Source organism: Mauremys mutica, chromosome 1 (genome assembly GCF_020497125.1).
Source record: "Mauremys mutica isolate MM-2020 ecotype Southern chromosome 1, ASM2049712v1, whole genome shotgun sequence".
Classification (NCBI taxonomy): domain Eukaryota; kingdom Metazoa; phylum Chordata; order Testudines; family Geoemydidae; genus Mauremys; species Mauremys mutica.
The window spans coordinates 77,045,572-77,070,004 of NC_059072.1; the positions used below are offsets into that span (position 1 = coordinate 77,045,572).

Consider the following 24,433-nt stretch of genomic DNA (forward strand, 5'->3'; position numbering starts at 1 on the left):
TTTAATTTGCCTGTAGACTACAATGATAGTTATATTATTCTCCTTATAAATAAAATGTCAGAGAGACACCATCAATATGTGGAGGTCCAAATTCTGATTAAGTTATGATAATCCACTTGACTCTGCTTTTCAGATTTCAAGCGTCTCTTTAAGATATGTTTCACTCAACTACTAAGAACTACCGTGTGTGTGCTGAGTCTAGCGGCCTGCTAGGCAAGGCTGAGAGCTTCTTAACGAGGCTTTGATCCCTAAGCCCTTTAGCACCCATCAACCCTTAACCCGGGGCTGGGGCTACTCAGGAAGACCAGGGCTTTCAAAAGGCCACTCCTAAGCAACCAGAGGAGCTAGCGAAAAGGAGAGGCTAACCGGGGAATTTCGCAAGGGAGTTCTCCAGGTGAAGGAGGAGAGATTATGTGACCCTTGGGGTAAATTGGTTGTCTGTAGTGTGTGTGTTTGTGGTGTGCTTGCTGCCTGATTGAAATATACCGTGTGGTCTGTTTGTTTGGGAGACCGTGAGCTGACTGTGTGTGTGCTAAGCCTAGCAGCCTGCTAGGCGAGACTGAGAGCTTCTTAATGAGGCTTTAATCCCTAAACCCTTTAGCACCCATCAGGAGCAGCTAACAGGGAGTTTTGCAAAGGAGTTTAGAGGAAGGAGTGTGAGCCAGGAGGCTAGATACACTTAACATTCTTTAAACTTAAAGCCAAGCACCCCCTGATAAAAGTAAAACAACAAAGGAATGAGCTGCAGGAGTAAAAAGATAATGCAGGCAGAAATCCAGCAACAGAGTGGGGGCTATCCAGTTTACTGCACTCAATGCAGCATGTATGATTACCTTCCTGGCAGGTGGTGTATGTGTGCATTCGGTGCAAGGAGCTCCTGGCCCTCAGAGATTGTGTGCAGGCTTTGAAGACCAGAGTGGCTGAACTGGAGGAGATCAGGGAGATAGAGGTATATAGATGAGGCTATCCGGGACATAGTAGAACGGTCCCACCCCTAGTCTGACAGCTTCGGTGCTGTTGAGGAGGATGAAAGTCTCAGAGAGGGAGACCATCCAACTGGAGCAGAGTGAAATGATCCCATAGTTGGGACCTTCCTTCCAGATGAGGTTGTTGTATCCTCTCGCACTGGGGATACCTCTCCAGGGGAGGAAACTCCAGTTATTAGGAGGAGACAGGTAATATTTATGGGGGATTTGATCATTAGAAACATGGATAGCTGGGTTTCTGATGACCAGGAGAACTTCATGGTGACTTGCCTGCCTGGTGCAAAGGTTGCGGATCTCTCAAGACATCTAGATAGACTTATGTGTAGTCCTGGGGAGGAACCGGTGGTTGTGGTACATATAGGTATCAGTGACATAGGGAAGGATAGGAGAGAGGTCCTGGAGGTCAAATTTAGGCTGCTAGGTAAGAGATTGAAGTCCAGGACCTCCATGGTAGCATTCTCTGAAAAGCTTCCAGTTCCATGCGCAGGGCGAGTTAGACATGCAGAACTGCAGGGTGGGTCTCAATGTGAGGATGAGACGATGGTGTAGAGAGAAGGGATTTAGATTTATTAGGAACTGGGAAGACTTTTTGGAAACGGGGAGCCTATATAGGAAGGATGGCCTCCACCTAAGCCAAAATGGAACCAAATTGCTGGCCCTTAAAATTAAAAAGGTCATAGAGCAGTTTTCAAACTAAGGACTGGGACAGAGTTGACAGATGTAGAGGAGCATATGGTTTGGACAGTGACATCCCTTAGGGGAGGATCTCTTAATGGAGATTCTTTATGTTCTACTAAGGAGGAGAGGATGGAAGATGATAAAATACAGGTAGGATCTGAGGAAAAACAGTCAAATAAAAAAACTTTCAATTACATCATGGCAGACAGCTAAAAAGTGGCAAGTTTTTAAAGTGCTTATATACCAATGCTAGAAGTCTAAATAAGAAGATGGTTAAACTAGAGTGCCTCGTATTAAATGAGGATATTGATATAACAGGCACCACAGAAACTTGGTGGAATGAGGATAATCAATGGGACAAAGTAATACCAGGGTATCAAATATATTGGAAGGACAGAACAGGTCGTGCTGGTGGGGCAGTGGCACTATACATGAAAGGAAGTATAGACTCAAATGAAGTAAAAATCTTAAATGAACCCAACTGTACCAAAGAATCTCTATGGAGAGTAATTTTGTGCTCTAATAATAAAAATATAGGAGTAGCGATATATTACCAACCACCTTACCAGGATGTGATCGTGACTGTGAAATGCTCAGGGAGATTAGAGAGGCTATTAAAATAAAAAACTCAATAATAATGGGGGATTTCAACTGTTTGAAATTATATTAAAGAACAAAATTGTCAGACACATAGATGAACATAATTTGTTGGGAAATAGCAAACATGTTTTTTGTAAAGGGAAATTATGCCTCATCAATCTACTAGAATTCTTTGAGGGGGTCAACAAGCATGTGAACAAGGGGGATTCAGTGGATGTAGTGTACTTAGATTTTCAGAAAGCCTTTGACAAGGTCCCTCACCAAAGTAAGCTGTCATGGGATAAGAGGGAAGGTCCTCTCACGGATTGGTAACTGATTAAAAGATAGGAAACAAAGGGTAGAAATAAATGGTCAGTTTTCAGAATTGAGAGAGGTAAATAGTGGTGTCCCCCGGGGGTCTGTACTGGGCCCAGTCCTATTAAACATATTCATAAATGATCTGGAAAGAGGGGTAAACAGTGATGTGGCAAAATTTGCAGATGATACAAAATTACTCAAGATAGTTAAGTCCCAGACAGACTGCGAAGAGCTAAAAAAGGATCCCTCAAAACTGGGTGACAGGCAACAAAATGGCAGATGAAATCCAATGTTGATAAATGCAAAGTAATGCACATTGAAAAACGTAATCCCAACTATACATATAAAATGATGGGATCTAAATTAGCTGTTACCACTCAAGAAAGAGATATTGGAATCATTGTGTATAGTTCTCTGAAAACATCCACTCAATATGCAGCAGCAGTCAAAAAAGCAAACAGAATATTGGGAATCATTAAGTGAAAGTTAATAAGACAGAAAATATCATATTGTCTCTATATAAATCCATGGTATGCCCACATCTTGAATACTGCGTGCACTGTGGTCACCCCAGCTCAAAAGAGAGATATTGGAATTAGAAAAGTTTCAGAAAAGGGCAACAAAAATTATTAGGTGTATGGAATGACTTCCGTATGAGGAGAGATTAATAAAACTGGGACTTTTCAGCTTGTAAAATATGATAGAGGTCTATAAAATCATGACTGGTATGGAGAAAGTAAATAAGGAAGTGTTATTTACTCCTTCTCATAACACAACAACTATTAAATTAATAGGCATCAGGTTTAAAACAAACAAAAGGAAGTATTGTTTCACACAGCGCATGGTCAACCTGTGGAACTCTTTGCCAGAGGATGATGTGAAGGCCAAGACTATAACAGGGTTCAAAAAAGAACTAGATAAATTCATGGAGGATAGGTCCATCAATGGCTATTAGCCAGGATAGTCAGAGATGGTGTCCCTAACATCTGTTTGCCGGAGGCTGGGAATGGGCAACAGGGGAAGGATCACTTGATGATTACCTGTTCTGTTCATTCTCTCAGGGGCACCTGCCACTGGCCACTATCGGAAGACAGGATACTGGGCTAGGTGGACCTTTGGTTTGACCCAGTATGGCCATTCTTATGTTCTTAAGAAGACTTTACAGACCAACTTCCCAACTGCTAATACTTTGATGTAGTCATACCTACATATATTGTACTATCTGGTACATGTGTAAAATAAAATTAAAAATCTCAGTTCAGAATTTCTATTTGACTTGTGGGTAAAAACTTGAAATTATTATTTTATTTTTTTCTGGAATTTATTTATCAAGAATCTTAAAGGGGGCAGACTAAATTTTCTGAAATTGTTTCCTGAAACTCAGACATCAGTAAGATTTTCAAATTTAATATGCAGAGAAGTGCTGTTGCTTTAATAGTGTGGACGGCCTATATTGTGTGCATAACTATATAGTACAAGAAATGTAAGAGCCCCCAAACACATTTTCAAGGTAGGGCTGTCCATGTCTTCAGAGTGAGCTGAAATGGTGCTTTAGATACAATTATTTTGGGGAAAGAGGATAGCTGAACATAGGCTGAAATGTCTGACAACCTGTGTTTTTAAAAAACCCTTCCCTTTTGAACATATATATTTTAGCACAGACATAAAAAGTATATATAATTATGCTTTCTTTTAACACAATAAGCCATTTAAAAAGACATTTGGGCTTGCTTGCAACTGCTCATAAAGTATTGTAGATATATCTGAGTGGCTATCCAATTTCTGGGGAAGTGCTTTGGAAGGAATTTTTCACTGTTCTCATAGGGTGAAGTTCAGCCTACTGCAGAGGACTGGTATGAAGACATCTGGATAATTTAAACCCCTAACAGAGGTCTTATAATTCAGGCTTAAGTGATATGGAGAGCTTGGTGCAGGCCCTCTGAAGTAAGTAAATCTACCCAAAAGGCCTAATCTTGAAGTCCCAATTGATGGGGAATCATGTTTTACGTGATGCATGAAAACTCCTCTAGCCTTTGGACTTCTGAGTTTCTGTAGCAGCATCTGGCCCCTGGCAGTAGGGCTCCACTGTAGTCTTAATGCCAGATGACAGCAATGAAGGGAGTTATTTTGCCCCAGACTTCAGCCTGCAGCTAATCAAGAGGAGTGTTTGCAGAAACAGAGCTGGATTCACTGTCAATGTAAGTGCTATCATCTTGAGTGGGGAAGCCTGCAAGATTAGAGGGCGATAATGCCATGGAAAGTGGTATGACCCAGGTGTCTCATCTCCTGCCCATCAGAAATTTCCCATCCCTCTTCATCCATGGAGTCCAAAATGTAGGAGGGCTCCTGCATGCTTCAGGAGAGGAGGGATGAGCACATTAGCACATATCTCCATGAGTCCTGCCTCTTTGTGATTGTTACTTACATAGATTCCCTTCCTCTAATACGGTCATTCTGACTGGACGATTAGATTTTTTTTAAGAACAAGTTCCCATGTAGACAAAAAGCTTTTTTTCAAATAACAACTGAATAATATTAGACCCAATGCACTTATAACTGTACTTGCCATGTTAGTATAAAGGCAACACACAACACCCTTAACTGTAACTGACAATTCATATAGGTTTGTGAATGCGAAAGAGTGGGGCAAGGGAAATAAATGCAGCAATAGAAATCCAAAGCTCACTTCAGCAGCATTAGAAAATGCAGTTTCTCAGTGAATCTGGGTCAATGTGTACACTGCCTGCTTTGCTACCTGAGATGAACCTACTGCTCTGAAACGGATGTTGACTCTTACAGAGGTAAAACAAGAACGGGTCATACATATCTCTTTGCTATTATGGTACAAAGCAGTATTGCCAATGACGTGCACATATCTACTTTTATCATAGATTCTGTAACAAAGCCCATGCTTTGGAAGAGAAATAAACAAAACCTATTTGTATGCTTGCCTTGATAGAAAAAGATAAACACTTGTTAAGTAGAAAAAGGGAAAATAAAGAGTATTTGTTTTCAAGTCTCTAGAGGATACTGTAGACTATAAATTGGCCTCAAAATGCCCTTTTAAATTAGCATTAATGAATACATTACTCTATATTCTAAGATTCACATCCTGACAGGGCACCCACCAGACTCCCATGCACAAAACAAAAGTTTTCCATTCCTATTTGGTTTCCCTAAAAGTGGCAGCAAGGTTGCTCTGCAGGCTTTCTGTGTCACATGCTCCAGAGGAGCATCCTGGAGCAGGGTTTTGAAGATACCATTGGTGCATGTATGCCTCCAGGCCTGAAATTGGCTCCCATGCACAATCCACATTACCCCTTTAATGTCTACTTTGGCAGAAATAATATGCAAATGGGTGACAAAAACTGTACATGGGGTGACTGCTGAGTAGAATATTTTCCACACTTTAAGTTAAGGGGCATTCTGGCATGTGTTGAACTAGAAATAGGGCCTACAGAGGCACCAATTCTGAAAAGTACTTAAGCTCGTAATGAACTAGCAGCAAACACAGCAGAGATTGGTGGGAGAGTGGGGTGTTATATAAAGGGAAAAGTGGGAAGACATAGTATCATACTTTTTGTTGTTTATCTCTGTATGTTTGTTTATCTTGCCTTTTAGGGACAGGGTGTGTCTTCTATTCCAGAGGTTATTCCAAACTTCAGCAACCCGAAGACCCCCATTTTGATTTTTTAAATTTCACAGACCCCCCACCCAAACCTCCTGCTCAGCTCCAGGCCCTGCCCCCCACTCCACCCCACCCCTTTCCCCAAGGCCCACCACCCCACCTCTTCTCGCCTCTGCTCCACCCCTCCCACTCCTCTTCTCTTCTCTGCCTCTTTCCATTCCCTCCCACAAGCGCGCCTCGCCCCCTCTCCTCCCCCTCCATCTCAGCAAATCCTGCATGCTGGGGAACAGCTGTTCAGTGACCCGCAGGAGGCACTTGGAAGGAAGGGAAGAAGTTGATCAGTGGGGCTGGCAGCACCCGGACATGATTCCATCCCCTCCTCCAAGCGTGCCCTGTCCCCGCTCCTTCTCCTCCCTCCCAGCACCTCCTGCACGCTTCTGAACTACTGTTCCCCAGCATGCAGAAGGTGTTTAGGAGAGAGGAGCAAGAGTTGATCAACGGGGCCCCTGGAGTACCCTCGCAGACCCCCAGGTATCCGCAGACCCCAGTTTGAGAAATGCTGTTCTATTCTACTGTGTGTACAGTGCCTTGCACAAAGGGGTTCCAACCATGACTGGAATCTTTAGGTGCTCTCAGGATATAAATAATGAATAATAATAACATTTTAAGTACATGAGTCATCCCATTGAAGTCACAACCATAATCATTAGAGACATAGGTGTTTCCACTAATTTTTCAGCAGTATATCCTTGAACTATATTTTAAGCTTCCAGAGAATGAAATAGACTTCTTCAACAAGACTTTCAATTTTAAAATGTAACCTATAAGAGTAATTTCTTCTAGAAATAAATGTGAATGATGGAACAAGCAATCTTTCTCAAGGACTAAAAAGCTAGAATAGAATTATTTTCAAAAACATCTGGCAACTGTATGGAAGGGAAATTAAAAATAACAAAAACAGTGCTAAGTATCATTGCCCCTTCTAGCCCATTTCACTACTTCACTGAATGACCAACATGACATATTCAAAATGTTCTGAATTCTCATATGCTTGTAGCTTCTACAGGTTCCCAGATTAGATTTTCCTTACCTCTTAAGCCTTCTGGGAAATTTTTGCCTAATATGTAACCTAATTCAATATCTTCTCAAATTAGATCATGATCACATGTTATCTTGTAATGAAAGCAAAATAATTCCCAGCTTCACTATCTCGGCTCCATATAAATTAGCCTATAATTTGAATTAATCTCTCAAAAACTTTTAATTTTAAGGAACAAATCTGAAGAGGAAAATTCATCTATGTTCATTTCTGAAGTATCTGAAGTATTTCTATGCACTGTTGGGGCATACAGGAATTATGACAGGTCCTAGCTTCTGCTACTTCTTTTTTTTAATTATTATTATTATTTCTTGCTTTTCAGCTCTTATACAGATAGCAATGGGAATGCTTTTTTTCATATATGCTATGTTCAATCCAAGATCAATATGATCAAGTTGTCAGCCACTTTTGCCCTTATATAATTTCACATTCACCCCATATATCTCATTGTAAACTATGCATTATTTCTTCCCTTTATAAAACAACCTGAATTGCTGCCTCATTTCCTCAGCACCTTACTGTCCACTTAAGCAAACAGACAGAGCATTATATGCGACATAACTAATTTTCTAAAAAAAAATCAGATTACCCCCAACGATTTATGTGATTTATTCCAGAATGGATCATTTAGGAGAGAACATATGCCAAGAACGTTACCTGTCACAATAGGGCAAATATTATGGTAAATCACGTCCTGGACCCTCTGTCAAGTTAGATTTTCTTACCAAGCAGTTAGGTTCCCAACAAAAACAGAGAAAGTTGTAGCATAATGTGATATGTATTGTAGCACGTCCCTAAAGCGAAAGGCATATGACAACCAGCAATAACATGCCACAACAAAAAAGATGGGGTGTCTTTTCTCTTTACTTATCTGAGCAAAAGGCATTTGTAAGGAAATGCTACCACCCCTTCACATTTTGTATGAGCCATTTCCATTCTGTTCTGTCTGTTTTAAATCAAAATGGGGATCTTCAGTTTGCTAAAGTTTGAGAACTGCTGGAATAGAAGACAGACCCTGTCCCTAAAATAATAAAATAGAACAAAGAATACTTTAAACCAGTGATTTTCATAAGGCTGAATACAAAGAACCTGTATGTTGTACTAAATGTTGGGCTTTATTATCTGGAGTCCTGGATGTAGCCAAAACTACTAAGCACTCTGACATGAGTTTTACTAGATTATAAGGCCAGAAGAGAACATTGTGATCATCTAGTCTGACCTCCTGTGTAACACAGACCTTCTGTTTACTTGGAGTGGGTTGGTTACTAATTAGGATGTAGTGATATGGCAAAATACAAAATGTGGCTCCTGATGGACAAACAGGGAACATGGTGTTGCCAATCCCATCCCTGCAGTATTTTCCTTTAAGTTTCCTTGGGATGGTACTGTAATGCATGTGTAAGTGCTGTGACACTGCACCACATATTCTTGACAGTGATATCTTTATGATATGATTATGGCATAACTATGATGTATTTTATGCAAGATAGGGTCACGTGAGATATCTTTGGAAAGGTTAGAATTTACTGAATATGATTATCCTATTTGTATGCATGTGTCATGTTTGAATCTGAAGTTAGGAATATTGTCTATGTATCTATTACAAATGTGTTTATACATGGGGAATGCCCACTAGGCAGAATTCACTCAGTCTAGATGGCTGGCTGAGAAGGACCCATTCAAGTTAATGAACCATTAGGAAGAATGATAGGCCTTAGGAAAAGCTTATCTCCCACCTTGGAGCCTTCCTGGGGACACTGTAAACAGCCTCTGACTCATGGCTGCCAGGACCCCACAGAGACAGGTGACCAGGTCACCTGGTACTGGACTCCATCTTGGAATACCAATGATTTTCCACTTACTGGCATGGGAAGGAAGCGTGGAGAAAAAGGGTTCCCACCGTTTGCAAAAGCTGTTTAAGGGAGGGCAGCGACATCATCTTCACCAGCTCCCCACCCCAAAGAGACTCTTGGAAACACCCGAGGAACAAGGACTGAACTTTGGAGAAGTGCTGGACCCAGACTAAAAGCAATTTTTAGCCAGTGAAAGGAACACCTGGGGTTTCTGAGCTGCAAGCAAGTGCAGCTAGTCCCTTAAGAATCTCTGCAGCCTGCTTGTTTCAACATTTAGGGAGAGAATTTGCTACTCATATCTAATCTCTTTAGTATATTAAGCTTAGTTTGTGTTTTTGTTTATTTGCTAGGTAATATGCTTTGATCTGTTTGGTATCCCTTATAATTACTTAAAATCTATCCTTTGTAGTTAATGAACTTATTTTATGTTTTAATCCAAACCAGTGTGTGTTTGACGAAGGTGTCTGGCGAAAAATCTCAGTTTGGTTACCACAAGTGTGCATGGTCCTCTTCATATTGAGGGAGAGGCAGACTGGGTGTTAAACCCATATACTGGCCAGATTTGACCAAGGAAGGATGATACTGCTCTGGGGTCCTAGGCTGGAGGCTGGTGGTTAGACAGCCTGTGTGTGACTGCAGCTGGGTGTGTCCCTATCTGTGTGAATGCTGGTGAAAGTGCAAGCTTGGAGGGCTTTGCAACTTGTCACAGCAACACAGTGTGTGAGAGAGAGAGAGCCCAGGCTGGTGGGTCAGAGGGCTCAGTGGTATCCCAGTTCTGGGTGGCACCCCGGGGGGAACCCATCACAGGTGCCTACTCTAGAAATGGACTGTGTTTGCATTATATATTGGAAAAAATCTCACAGGCTTATTTTTGGTTTATCTTCCAAGTAGTGAACTCCTGAGTTTGGTATTACTGCTGTGTTGCCACATTAGGACCATTCCTGGCTACCTTCTAAGCAGGCTGATGAAGTCATATAGTACTGACTGATAGGCAAATTTAGACCATGTCACTTATATGTGTCCACTCTACTTCTGTTATCTAACATTAAGAGGGAAAAACAGTTTCCCACTAACAATACCATTACAAATGTAGTTAGGAGCTAATGACGTTCCAACACAAGGTACTATAATAGACTCAGCATTTCCCTGTAACCATTTTAAATCCTTCACCAAACCACATTGTTTTTGGGGTACATACTACCAAAAATGCAGATTTGGGAATAAGCATTTTTTGGTGTGTAAACAAAATAGCATCAGCTCCACATCACTGCATGAAAGCTGAGGGAACTCCTGTCTGGCCAAATGCAAAAGACCTAACTGAGCATTGGCAAGCAGCGAGTTAATGCCCTGCTCAGACCTACAGGTGCAAAGGGAAAGTACTGCGGCAGGGCTGGGGACTTAAGGCCCCGTTAGAGAACATCTAGGACACTCTATAAAAGTAGCTTGCAGTGTCACACACAGTTGCTATATGGCTGGGTTTCAACCATAGGTTGAGGTTGTTGTTTTACTCCCTTCTTACTGACTGATTATTTACTTCCAAAAATCTGTGTGACACAAACCACAAGAATAAAGCCTTGGAGGGAAAATCGTTGTTAGTGAAAGGCTTTGTGGTGTTGCTGGACTATGGGGCCTACTCCACCAGCTCCTACCTCCTACTATATTAATTATTCCATAGCCTGGAGTTACACATTTATAGATTTAGGACAAAATCAAGCCTTAAATATGTTCATGATTCTGAGGTTTTCCTAATAGGACAGTCACTTCATAACCCCAGATTAGTCTTGTGGCAACCTCTTCAGTTTCCTGAATGCTTAAAAGATACTAATTGACAACAAAACAGTTTTCACAGTGCAGTTCAAAAGCAAAAAAAAAAAAAAAGCAAACTTTAGTTCTAATATAAAACTTGCTATAAAAATATTTCAACTCAGTGCAAGTTTAAAGGGACAATTTAAAATCTTGTATATTTTAAAAAATCACTGGCTCTACTATTAATAATACCTTACCACTGAAAGGATATCTAAAGTCTAATTTTCTCATCATTAATTCTGTTTGTTTAACTTTTTTCTTGCTACACTTGATCTGGACAATGAAAATAAACTAGTCAGTTTAATTTTTGTTTCTAGTCAGTTTTACATGCCCATTCTCATACACAGGCTGTTGTTGCATCGTTTATCTTGGAAACACTGCAATAGAGGATTTTTTGTTTAAATGGGGAAAGAATTTTTGCTTTGGAATTTAACAGCAACAAAAAACCACAGAAACTCCCCTCACTACCCTTTTGCTGTTTAAATCCCTGTTTTTTTAAAATCTAAATTTGGTCTTAAATCGACTGGACAAGTGCCCCTTTGATGTCTCAGAGAATTTAACAGAATGGAAATTGCTGGTATAGGTGATGTGTGACCCAGTGAAAAATATTTTAGAACAAAATACACAAATAGGAATATGTTAATAGTAATTAATAATCTGAACTAGCACAATCAGAATTATTTGGAAATCCCCTCACCAATCATTTATAAGCAAGCCTTCTAAATTAAAACAATACCCAGCTAGCAACTGACTAATGATTATCATCTCTTAGGCCTGGTCTACACTAGGAATTTATGTCGAATTTAGCAGCGTTAATTTGATTTAACCGTGCACCCGTCCACACCAGGAAGCTAATTAGTTCGACCTAGTGGGCTCTTTAGTTCGAATTCTGTACTCCTCCCCGACGAGGGGAGTAGCGCTAAATTCGACATGGCTATGTCGAATTAGGCTATGTGTGGATGGAAATTGACCTTAGTAGCTCCGGGAGCTATCCCACAGTGCACCACTCTGTTGATGCTCTGGACAGCAGTCCGAGCTTGGATGTTCTGACCAGCCACACAGGAAATGCCCAGGGAAAATTTGACACGCTCCGGCGCCTTGTGGATGTTCTGCAGGACCACAGGCAGGAGGACAGAGCCCCCCTGCACTGTATCTGCAACCGCCCTCCCCTGCCACAAAGTCCCAAACCCACCTTACCCAAAGTAACAAGAAGGAGGGGCAACAGGGGCCGTGAAAACTGTCACTGCACCCCTGCAGAGTGCACAAATACAAGAAGGCTCTCATTCCCTAAATGTTGAGAAGTCCTTCCCTTCCTGGCTCACCAAAGCCCCAATCCCAGTTTCATCCCCTAACTGTGTAGTTGATTATTAAAAGTAGTTTGCTGTTAATTACTATTTCCGTCAAGTTTTTCTACAGAAGACTGTCTGTAAAGGGGGGGGGGGGGAAGGGAGTTGTTAATTGCATAGGACAGTCACCTTTACCAGGGTACAGACACGGGGGCAGGATCAACAGCAGGTCACACACACAGTGCAGTCAGTAGGCACTCTGGTCGGTCTGGGAGGTGCTTTCCATGTTCTGTGTGGGTCGGGGGTACGTGACTTTGTGGCATGGGAGGGCGGTTACAGAACTTATGCAGCGGTCCTTGTCCCGGACCACAGAGCCACGCAGCAGGGGAATCTGTAACCATCCTCCCCCGCCACCAGGTCACATAGGGGGGCTTGGCGTGCTGGGGCCTGGAGCCGCCCCTGAGCACGTCACCCACTCAAAAGACAGCCAGGGACTCAAGGAAATGTAGGATAACTGAGAGGTATCAAGCATGAACTGGAGACAGGAGGATGGTTTCAGCTACTAGAGCATTGGCTATTGAAGTGGCCGAACTCCAGAAGAAGGTTCATGGCTGAGGATCCCTAGCACAGGGAGGCATAAACCAGATCAGACACTTAGGTGCCTAAGCCCCTCTCCTGAGCACTTTACTCCTGTCTATCTTAGACAGCTCCTAGCTCAGATTTCTAGTCTCAGATGATCCCTTTTTAGGCACCTGACTATCCCCATGCATTGTATGGGGAGGTTGAGTGCCTAGCTTCAGGCTGAAAATTCCCCTAGGCAGCAGGCTGCCTAGAGGATAGCCATTGCAATGCTGAGTGGAGCAATGCCTAAGTACCTTTGAGGCTCAGGGCCTAAGTGACTTGCCCAAGGTCACACAGGAAGTCTGTGGAAGAGCGGGGAATTGAATCCAGGTCTCCTAACTCCTAAGCTAGTAACCTAACCACCGGACCTCTCACATTACTGTGAGCTTGTTAATGACCGAAGCAATATTAATACCTTCAATGGGGAATTTAAGCTTGAATGTACTCCTTAATTGTTTTAGCTTCACTGTATACAGAGTCACAACTTTTCTTTCAAGTTCACAGCCACATTCAGAAAAGCTGGCACAGGCAGATGGGAAGTATAACTCTGGACCAGTCAAGCATATTGCCTCTGATGGAAAATTCACCCCTTACTAAAGCCAATGACAGACCCAGTGGAATAGAGCCACATTCCACAATGGTGGTAAAGGTGGATGAGACATGACCATGGATGCGTGTACCGTATAGGACACAAGAAGAGCTAGATCTTCATAATGGTCTTCCACATGCTCAGAAACCAACCTTCTTACGACTGTCCAGAGCCATGTGACCTGGCAAATAATATGGCTGCAGGGCAGGCCGGGGCTGGCTCTGACCCCCCGCCATCCCTGCCCCTTCTGCCTAAGGCCCCGCCCCTTCCGGGGGCCAGAGTCGGCCCCAACCCAGCCCCATACCGGTAAGTCCCTATTTCTACTTTCACCCCTGGCCAGATCTGGGAACTTCACTACACGATACATGGTGTGACGCCATCAACCGTGGTCACCCTGGCTGGCACAACAGTCCTTGGTAGACTATGGACATTTAATGATGATGACAGGCAGATGGAGTTTGTCAGGAGGCGGAGAGGAGTTCAAATTTCCAATCAGACACCTAGGAACTTCACCAGTGGGAGATTCTGAATAGATACATTCTCTAAGCAGCTTGGCTAGACAGCATTTTTCCTGCTGGTCCTGCCCATTTAGGGGGGTTTCACTGCCACTCATTCCTGCTCTCTCCTTAAGAGTTGTAGCAGCTTTGCACTGTCTTCCACCATACCAGAGACCATCACCAATATTTAAATCCTTTTTTTAGCATTTAAACTTGAATCTGACTCAACAATCCTTTTCAGGCTTATCCGGTAAGATGTATATATTAATATATGAGTTCAACTTACTGGATATGGACTGTTTTCCAAGAGCTGTCAATTATGTAGTATGAATAAATAATTAAAAAGTGATGGTGCTGGAGACTTTTACAATCAGGAGGGAAAAAACATTCACAAAACATCTATAGTCTTGCATACAAATTTGAAAGTAAAATGAACATAGCTGACCCAGAAATCCTATAGCTGTAATCACAGTATCAGCCTATATGCAAATATATATGTAAGGCAATTTTAGTTTAGAAAGTACAGTAGAATATTATTACACTGATTGATGTAACTCAACAGCAAAGAGCCATAGCAAAAATCTATTTTGACATAAAGTAAAACATAATTGTTTTCAGATTCATAGCTTTCAAACATACTTTCATCTGAAAACATATAGATCCCAACATGCCTTTAATGGAAGGTGTATTGTAATGTATTTTATTTCTTTTTCATTTTATTTTTATATATTTTATTTTGTATTTAATCAAAATTAAAAGCATTCATCAAAAAGAAAGTGAAAGAGTCTAAACACACTAATTAATACATTATATTTTTTGGTTTCGGCCCTCATTTGGACATTTACGTAAAGGAAACAAAGACAAAATGAAGACATCACTTTTTAAAGCTTTATAAAAGACTAGCAATAAACACCAAATAGAACAGAATTTCTTTTGTTTGTTTGAAAAGTCTCACTTAATCATAATATAATATACTATACTTACACATTCAAAATAGAAAAAAAGAAAAATGGAATTGATTTCCTTTTAAATTCAAGATTACTCTTTAAGAGGAGTAAGAGATTCACTGAGCTCAGTGTTCCTTTCAGGGGTAGCTCTGTTCATAACTTTGCGGAGTTAGGGAAAGGTGGAATGCATGGTGTGAAAAGGTATATGGAGTTCATGCCATAGTCTCCTAACTTTGTTAAGAAGGTGCCAGAAGCGTTTAAAGTCCAGTCTGCAAGGTGTTAAGTGCCTTCTTCTCCCATTCACAAAATGTCCCATTGACTCCAGTGAAGGATAGTGTAGTTCTGCAGATAAGATACTGGACTAGTCGTCAAGATTCTATCCTCACTCTGCCACTGAGTGGCTTTCTGACCTCGGTCAAGTCACATCTCCATGCTTCTGTTTTCCCATCTGTAAAATGATGATGATACTTACCCACCCCTGAGATTTATGTGCAAAAAGCTCTGAGCAAAGGAACCTTGCAGGAGTCAATCCAAATATAGAGCAGGACAGTGGAAGCTGATGCTGGGAGAGGAAAAGAAAAAGAGCAGGAGCAGAGGGCCTTGCTGAACTGAGAAGTGGACCGGTGCTGCTGATAGGACCTGGGGGAAGATCTGAAAGACATCAGTTCTGACTGGGAAATAGGAATGGGAGGGGAAAGGTAGCAGGATTGATCAAGTTTTGGAGGCAGACTGTGATTGTGAAGAATGGCTAAAGTTGGTGAAGACCTGTTTGCAGGCAACTAATCACATAAAGGAAGAGCTACACTACGTTACAGTACTCTGTTTAGTAGACATTGAACTCCTGCTGCAATGCAGCAGCATATTCCTTGCAGGTATCCAGAGCCTGCACTGTCTTCTTCTTGCCAAGTCAAGCCCATTGTTACCCTTCTGCACCCAGGGGCGGCTCTAGGTATTTTGCCGCCCCAAGCACGGCAGGCAGGCTGCCTGTGGGAGGTCCCTGGTCCCGCAGATTAAGCGGCACGCCTGCGGGAGGTCCGCTGAAGCTGCGGGACCAGCGGACCCTCCGCAGGCATGCTGCCAAACGCAACCTGCCTGCTGCCCTCGCGGCGACCGGCAGAGCGCCCCCCGTGGCTTGCCATCCCAGGCATGCGCTTGGTGTGCTGGTGCCTGGAGCTGCCCCTGTCTGCACCCTACAAGATGGAAAAGTATAGGAGTGGCCATTATGCTGCTCCTCAGTAGGAGCTGCATGTTATAGCATTTTGTCCTAGTTAATTAATGTAGTTTATGCATACCAAAAAGTTAATACAAGTTTCCCATCATAAAACTGTTATATAAGTGTTCATAAAACTGTTAAGAAATTTTAATCTGTTAGGAAAACATGGCGTTCTCAGTTTCATCCATATTGTCTCTAAGGCTAGACTCCAAACAATTATCAACCAGTGTGGTAGAAACAGATGAGGACTCAAGCTGCATCTGACTTGATCTTTCCCTTATGAAAGATGTGAACTCATCCATATAAAGAGGGACTCAGTTCTATGTGTTCCCTCGTAATTCTACCTGAGATGTGCAGGAATATAACAGAAAATGTGAAAATTACAATTTTGCTTGTAGGCTCAGAAATGAACCTTTGGTTTGGAGGCATGAGAAATAATGAGTATCTCCCCCTTAAATGCCCCTACCCCAATTAAATATTTTGACACAGGCAGAGTAATTTAAAGACTCGGGACCAAATATACCACTCATGTAAGTAGGTGCATATCTACTGACTTCAGTGAAGTTATGCTTGCTTATTTAACAGTGAATATAGCCCTCAATTCCTAATAAATGTTCTTCCTGAGACCTCTCTTAGAACAGGGACTTCTTTCACAATCTCAAATATAGGCCAAATAAGTCCTTCATTTCTCCCTCTTGTCCTCTCATCACAACACTCAGGTCCATTGGAGGATTCTTTCTGTAATTATTAGGCAAACAATATGGCTTAGCTAGGGGTTGAAACTATTCTTCACAGAATCGTCAGACTTCAGTAAATATTTGTTGATAGTTAGTTCATTAACTCAATGGCAACTTTCTCTTTGCAAATCAGTGGCACGGCAGGGACTTATATTTGGGTATCTCCAATTGGACATCTGGGGAATATCTAAGATTATTTTATTTTGGAATTCTTGAATGCCATTTTTGTTAAGTATTTGTAGGTTGTCTCTAATAATCATCTCAATTGTAGCCTGAACAGATCATAATTTTAATCTCTTGTTCCTCTACTCTTCTCAGAAGATTCTATAGACTTCTCAACACTTGTCACTGTCACAGGCAGAGATGCTCTGTAGTGCCCCCTTCAGGGCCTCTCCCCACCTTAGTCTGCAAAGTTCTTAACTGGCTTGCTGGTTCCTGAGTAGTCAATATTTTCTCCTGACCCTTGGAGGACTGGCTTGTTGATCACCTGTTCTTAGATTTTCCTTGGGCTAGGAGTTTTGGGCACTGATACCTCCAGCAGGGGGCAGAGAAGTCCTAATAGACCCCATCACACACCTCTGCCCCGCAGAATGGGCCTATTGGCCCAATCTCCCTCCTCTGCAATAATGCCACCCTCCCAGAAAAAGAAATCTGCATTCTGATGCTGTGAACCTGGCTGGTGTACACAAAAGGCATAGGATTCTAACTCCAGATACCACCAAGGAATGTGAGGGTTAGTGTCTTTCATTGACTGCCACCATTTGAGGGGGTGCCTTCTGGGTTCCATTGGGAGGGTACCCCTCATTTTGGGACTTCTCTGGGAGCCTCCTGGGCCTTTTCTAGTACCTCAAGTTGACTCTTCAGGAGGTTGGGGCCAGGCTTCACCAGACAAGGGCCATTCACTCTGGCTGGATCAACCTGCTGCCATAAAGTCCTCTGTGAGTTGAACTGTCACCGTGCTGAGATTGTATCAGCATACCCAGGTTTGGATGGCAGTTGGCAGAATATCTAGGTACTGTTCGAGCACCACCACCTCCAGAATCTTGGCTGGACAGTGGGATGCCAGCTGGAGCTGGTGGGCAGCTTAGTCCTTTAGCCGCTATGCCACAGTCTGGGGTTTTACCCCTGGCGGGAAATGTTCTGTCTAGAATCGTCTTCGGAAATACCCCTCATTGGTCGAGACAATAGCTTTCAGGGTATCAGAATCCTTTGCAGCTTCATCATCTAAGGACAGGTAGGCTGCCTGGGCTTCCCCAGTCAGAAAAGGGGCTAGTCATGTGGCCCATGTGGCCTTCTCCCACTGTGAGGCAGCGCCTATCAGCTCAAACATAACAAGATATGTCTCAGTGTTAGCAGCAGGTCTCAATTTGGAAAGGACAATACTGGGGCTGGCTAAGTCACTTCAGAGTGGGAGCAGTTGGTGATCCATTCCAGTATTGCCCCCTAAAACTGCTGCTGCCATTATTGCTTACTTGCTGCTATTGGGTGGCTCGCCAAGTCTCCCGCTGCCCTTCCGGAAAAGCTGCTGGGCCTCTGCCTGGACCTGCTGCTGCTGAGCTAGGAGTTGTATGATCGTCTCCAGGGTTCCCCTTTACAAAAAAAGTCAATCCCAGTTCTGGGTCCAAGTTGTGGCAGGCAAGGCTGCATGTGGTATGGGAGCTGCTCTATGCCTTGGTCTGAAAAGTTGGCCACCTACTTAGGGCTGTAAGCTTGACATCAAGCTCTAAACAAAAACAGCAACTCAAGATTTGGCTGTCTGCGCCTTTAAACAAGGAGGGGGGAAATTCCTTCAAAATGTAAATGCTTAGTTGCAGTGCTTAGGGCAAGCCCTTGGGCTGGTTTCCCGGTTAGCCCTGATGAGCTCCTCCTCTGTCCCAATGTCACCCAGCTCTGCCCCTGAGCAAAAGCAGGCTAGCCTTCTTAACTGGTCTGCTGGTTCCTGACCAGTATTTCCTCCTGGTCCTTTTAGGCCTATTGGTTACCCAATCTGCGTGGATTTTCATTGGGTGGAGAATGTTAGGGCTCTGCACCTATGTCCCTGCCTTTGAGCATGTGCACTGCTGCCTCATTCTAGACATCCAGATGCTTAAGCCCCAGTGATGCACCAACTGAGGGAAGACAGGCCTCCTCCACCTTACTCACCTGTGGGGCCCGACCCTGTAGGTGTGCAATTCCACACAAGATGACTTCCCTCATAGCTTTTAGCCCAGTGTTTAGGGTACTCACCTGAGATGTGGCACACCAAGTACAGTGTGTTCTGCTGCTATTTGGTGGTGTGGGCCCAGGTCTTTGGAATGTTGGTGTTCAGTTATTATTATGGCAGGTTGCTAAATTTTCCCTGAGGAATAGAAGTGAAAAAGGGAAAAGGAGTTAAATCTGTATGAAATTTCAAAGGACAAAAGAAAAATGTACTTCTCTAGCTGGGTGTTTCTCCATGCAAAACTTCAAAAGCCTGCTGCAAAGTGGATGTGTTAGCGTTTCTAAAAAAAGATCACAAGAATCTTTTTATAATAGAAGCTACTAGGCAATGTAAATATAGTGATTGTTACCAACTCTGCCTATAAGGACCAAAAGTGCTAAAAGCTTTCATTAAGTAAAGCAGTTTTGTCGGCCATCTTAATTCACTCAACTGTAAGTAATTTCACAATAGATTTTATAGAACTTAATATTTAATTGGTGAAAAGTTCAGATATTCTTTTGTGTTAGAGAGGATTAAAATGAAAAATGTAGTAAGTGGAGAGAAAATAGTCTCTGTAAGTAACCAAAAATAATTTAACAACTTCAGGGAACTACGTAGCTGCCAAATCACTTGCCTGAAAAATTGCTCCTGATACTTAAGTCATGAGATAATTACCAAAAGAAGAGGATGACAAAGAGAAATCTGATAGGAAGGAAAATGAAGGAACATATTTTACTTTAATATTAAAAGATACCAACACTTATAAATAATTTAAAATACAGAGAACACAAATTCAGACAGGAAATAAGGCATATGTTTTTTACAATGAGAGTAATTAACCATTTGAACAACTTACCAAGGTTTGTGGTGAATTATCCATCACCAAGAATTTTTAAATCAATACTGGTTATTTTTCTAAAAAGAATTATTTTGGAAGAAGTTCTATGATTTATGTTATACAGTAGGTCAGACTGGATGGTCACAATTGTCCCTTCTAGCCTTGGAATCTATGAATCAATGAATCAGCTGTATTCTGAAAAAGTAACTTGGAATTGCATCAGCAACTTCTTAATTCCACTGTTGGTGGCACATCTGAATTTCTATGAGGGGACCCAATTCTGGATTCTAAGACCAAAATCAACAGGAAGGCTCCCCTCCCCTTGTACTTGGAGTGTAATATTCATCTCCCAAGGAGTTCTGTGTGTGTAAGGAGCTGTTTATTTAATAGCTCCTATGTATAAATTCAATCCTTCAATAATGGCAAAGACATCCAAAATGGAGAAATCCTGATTTGGGTTTTCTAACATTTAGTTAACTAAATTTTCATTTTAATGCAGAAAATATCAATACAAATGGTTGTCTGGTAAGTAAGTTGCAACATACAAGGATTTGGGGAAAAAATTGTCATTTTTATCAAAGGGAGAAAGTTGTCTGGAGAGAACGTATCTGAGTGCACAAGCATAACGGCTGATGTAACACCTGACCCTTATGAAATCACTAGTGCTAATTTATTCATTTTTTGAGGGAAAAAGAAATTGGGAGAAACCAGCATCTTTATCCTCTATTAAAAATAATAATTGCCTCTTAAGAGGAGGACTGTGTTTTGAAAATAGGGTCTCTTATAAACCAATGCTACTACACTCACTGTGATTGATATGCAGCAAATACTAAATACCAGATGGTCTAAAATGGCTGATCCACATGGTAATATAAAACTTTGACTGCAAAATTTAACAAATTAAATTAAATTTTGTGCAATGGAAATCTACATTCCTTTGCATCCCTAAGGGCAGGGAGACGATGATACCTTTTAAAAATCCTATGTGCTTCCTCAACTAAAACAAAGTACTGTATGGCAGAGAAATGCTGAACCTCTGCATGGCTGGCAGTTCATTCTCATACTAGCAACAACCAAAGGAAAATATTACAGGAGCATATAGGCAAAGAGGAGGATTATAAAAGGAATCCAGTAGCGCAGAGTCCAATCACAGCATGAAAATTACAGGCGTGAATCTCCCCTCTCTCTGAGATATATTGTTGTACGTGTGCTGGGGAGAGGGGTTGAGCCTTAAAATGCGGGAGGGGGAAAAAACCCAAGACCGAACAAGATTGGGGAGAGATCCTCATTAACATACCCACCCAAACATGGCTGACATCACAGGAGACCAGCCTTGTGTGCCTCCCTCCCCCCACCCCCCGAGTTATTCCAGCCAGACTGGGATTCGGAAGGCGTGGGAGAAGGAGGAATACGCACTGGCCATGACCATTGGATACACAGAATGAGGCAGCATCCGGATCTCTTCCTCCCTACCACCGCTAAAGTGATCTTAGATCCCGGCCCCTCACCCCCGCCTCCAAAATAATATGACAGTAGCCTCATCTGAGCAGATCCTGCCTTCTGAGGATATTTCCCTAAACCTCTCATCCATTCGCCGCCCTCCAATTAAAGAGAGAGAGAGAGATGCAGATTTGGGAACCGCTACAGGCGCAACCGGCGCTATTCATCCTCTTTCATCCCCCAGATAGCTTAAACGATTAAGATCAGGCAGTTCCCGCGGAGCCACCGAAATAGCTAAATCCAGAAAGGCAGATCTCCAGATTAAATGCTCCCATCCCTGCGCTGCAGACACGCAGGCAACCAAGGCGTTTTACACAACCCGCGGGACCTGAATGAAATGCTTTTGATCCACACAAGGAAAGGAACTCCCCGCCAAAAGAGAAAGAAAACCCAACCCCGCCGAATCAGAGCACACGGCGCCTCTTTCCATCTGGCCAGACTATTGTTTCCCCAAGGACAAACACGCTTCCCTCGGAACAGGCGATATTCAGTCTAGCAAAGAGAATCTCCCGGGGATTGATGTGACAATGCCCCTGGCTTCTGCGAGAGGGGAAACACCGGGCGGAGAAAAACCACTTCCCCCCCGCTCCTGGCACACACAGATAGGCGGGGGGAAGGGGGACTCTCTTTACACTCCCAGCGTGAGTTCTCCGGTGCCCGCAAACCCCACTACTGGTACCAGCCTACCAGGCAAACCGTGCCCCCGATGATGTGTCTCTCCATCCCGCCAGATCACGACCCACACAAGATGGCTTGGGAGCACTGAAGCCTGGAGCATCCGGTGGGGACTCCTGCTGATTCCTCTCCATCCCTCTCCCCCATTCCCACACACCCCCACACCCGCCCCAGACATGCCCCCTTGCCCGGCGGTGCGGCCGCCTTACCTACCTTTCTTTGGGGCGTCCCGCGGGGCGAGGCCCAGCAGCGGAGGCTGGCTTCGCCCTGTGTGCTTGGAGTGAATGAATGAGCGCGTTTGTCGTAGGGTTTGTGTGCGTGATGGAGAGCGAGATGCAGGCGCACATGTGCCCAGCCCTCTATGCAGCGGCGGCTTAAAGGCGGACACAAAAAAAAAAAAACACGAGGAGGGGAGCGGCGCCGGTGGAAAGAGGGTGGGCAGGGCTGAGCAGGGGGAGCCGCACCTCCCTTGACGCAGAGGAAACTCTGCAACACCCGCCCGCAGTTGCATCCTTGCTCAGCCAGCGATGGGGGTGATGGGTGTGGGGTCGGGGGCCCAGTGCTCCATTCCACAAGCGTGCCGCTGGCTGGTGGTCCTTAGCCCTGTTTGTTTAAGGCTCTGCTGTTTGTGTTCAAGAACTATCAAAGCAGCCCCCCAGCTGGCCCCACCCTGTCTCCAGCGCTGGAACGGCCCATGGCATCTGCAGTATGCTCCTTCCCCTGCCTCACAAAGGCAAGAAGCGCCTTTTTCCACCCTCTTCCCCTCTGCTACCACCACTGCACCGCTAGTGCACACATGCAAGGTACCTGTCTGCCTAAGCGTTATGGGAAAGCGAAGCAATTATGGCTATTACCATGCTCTTGGCCCAGGCCCAGCGCTTCCACTGCAGTCGGGCAGGATGGAGAGTTAGAATCTATAAGGCAACGGATGGGAGGGGTGTGTGTATTTCTGTGTGTTTTGTGGTTGACATGCTGATAGAGGAAGGGGAGGGGGGCGCAGGGGTGGAGAAACACAGGAGTGAGGAGTGAAAAAGTACATGGAAGGGAAAGAGGATGTGGAGGAGCTGAGCTGGGTGGTGGGAGAGCCCAGGGTCAGGTGAGGAGCCCAGCTGTATTTTGAAGAATTGGATAGGATGTAGGGTGGGGGTGAGGAGTTGTGCTGGGAGTTGGGAGCAGGGCGGTTAATGAAGGAGTGAGGAAGAAGAGCTCTCTAAGTGATGGGACAGTAGGAAGATGGAAGAGTGGAGGTGAAGAGGTGATTTGGGAAATTAGTGAGGTGGAGGCCTGGGAATGAGGATCTGATCATACATTTGAAAAATTGAGATCAGGAGTAACAATGTATGAGTCCTGCAGCCACGCTGTGGATGACTTCTAAAAGGACTGCAAAATGTTGGAGGGGAGACATTTCCCTGTGCAACCTTAATTCGGTCCTCTTGTGCATATGCATTATAATACAGTTTTTAATTATGTGATCACATACTGTTTTTCCCACAGGACCTTTTGCTTCATTCAGTACACAGGACAGACAGTGGTCACTTAATGAGCAGCTATGGAATATTTTGTTTTTTCATCACTGTTCAATGTGTTGTCCTGGACCTTATCTACTGCACATTATTCAAACTCTGTTATGAAGATCAAATTATTAATTTCCTTTGGGCTTTCAATGGTGTTTATTATTATAGTATCTGAGTGCTCCACAGTTAATTTATCTTCACAACACCTCTGTAAAGTGATGGGGTGCTATCCCCATTTTACAGATGGGGAGCTGAGGCACAAAGAGATTAAGGTAAATTTATCCACTAATTTTGGGTCCGCAATTTGAGACACCTGATACTTGATTTTTTCAGAGTACTTAGCATTATAGCACTTTGAAGCACAGCTCTCAATGATTGCAGTGGCATTTGTGAGTACTCAGCACTTTTGCAAATGCAGCAAGTCAGACTTCAGGAACGCAAGTCAGGCATCCAGAAAATGAGGAGCACATAGCTAGTGACCATCTCTGAAATGTTTGGGTTAAAGGACTTGTTTAACATCACACAGGAATTTTGTGGCAGAGGTAGGGATAGAATCCAGTTCTCCAGGACAGCAGCCCACTGCTTTAGCTACAAAACCATCCTTTCTCTTCCCTTAATCCCTGCCTCATTCACTACACAACCTTCAATTTCTGCAACAAATGAGGAGAGGCCCTACAGGCGACAACCTCCTTTATTACATAACTCTGGTTCATCCTTGCAGCAAGACCGTTCTATACACTGAATAAGACAGGAGTCCTGTGGAAAAAAAATAATTTGTGATCATATTATTAAAGACTGTTTCACAAGGCATAAACACAAATACAGACAACTTTAAATCTAGCATTTCCTAACTTTTGAGTGCTTGACTTTGCAACCTTAATCGTGTTTTT

General features: G+C 43.2%; 1 protein-coding gene across 3 annotated transcripts in view; it reads right to left on the bottom strand.

Moving 5' to 3' along the window:
- Positions 1-22,915, bottom strand: part of SLC6A15 (solute carrier family 6 member 15) — a 49,273-nt gene extending 26,358 nt beyond the window's left edge. The window contains exons 1-2 of one of the 3 annotated variants that reach the window (XM_045008727.1): positions 22,884-22,915; positions 19,064-19,175 (exon numbers count right to left, since the gene is read on the bottom strand). The gene's annotated coding sequence lies outside the window, so the exon portion shown is untranslated. Of the gene's footprint in view, positions 1-19,063; positions 19,176-22,041; positions 22,172-22,242; positions 22,360-22,883 lie in introns of those variants that run through there. The other 2 variants (XM_045008710.1, XM_045008720.1) reach the window with 2 other exon arrangements.
- Positions 22,916-24,433: the final 1,518 nt, after the last annotated feature.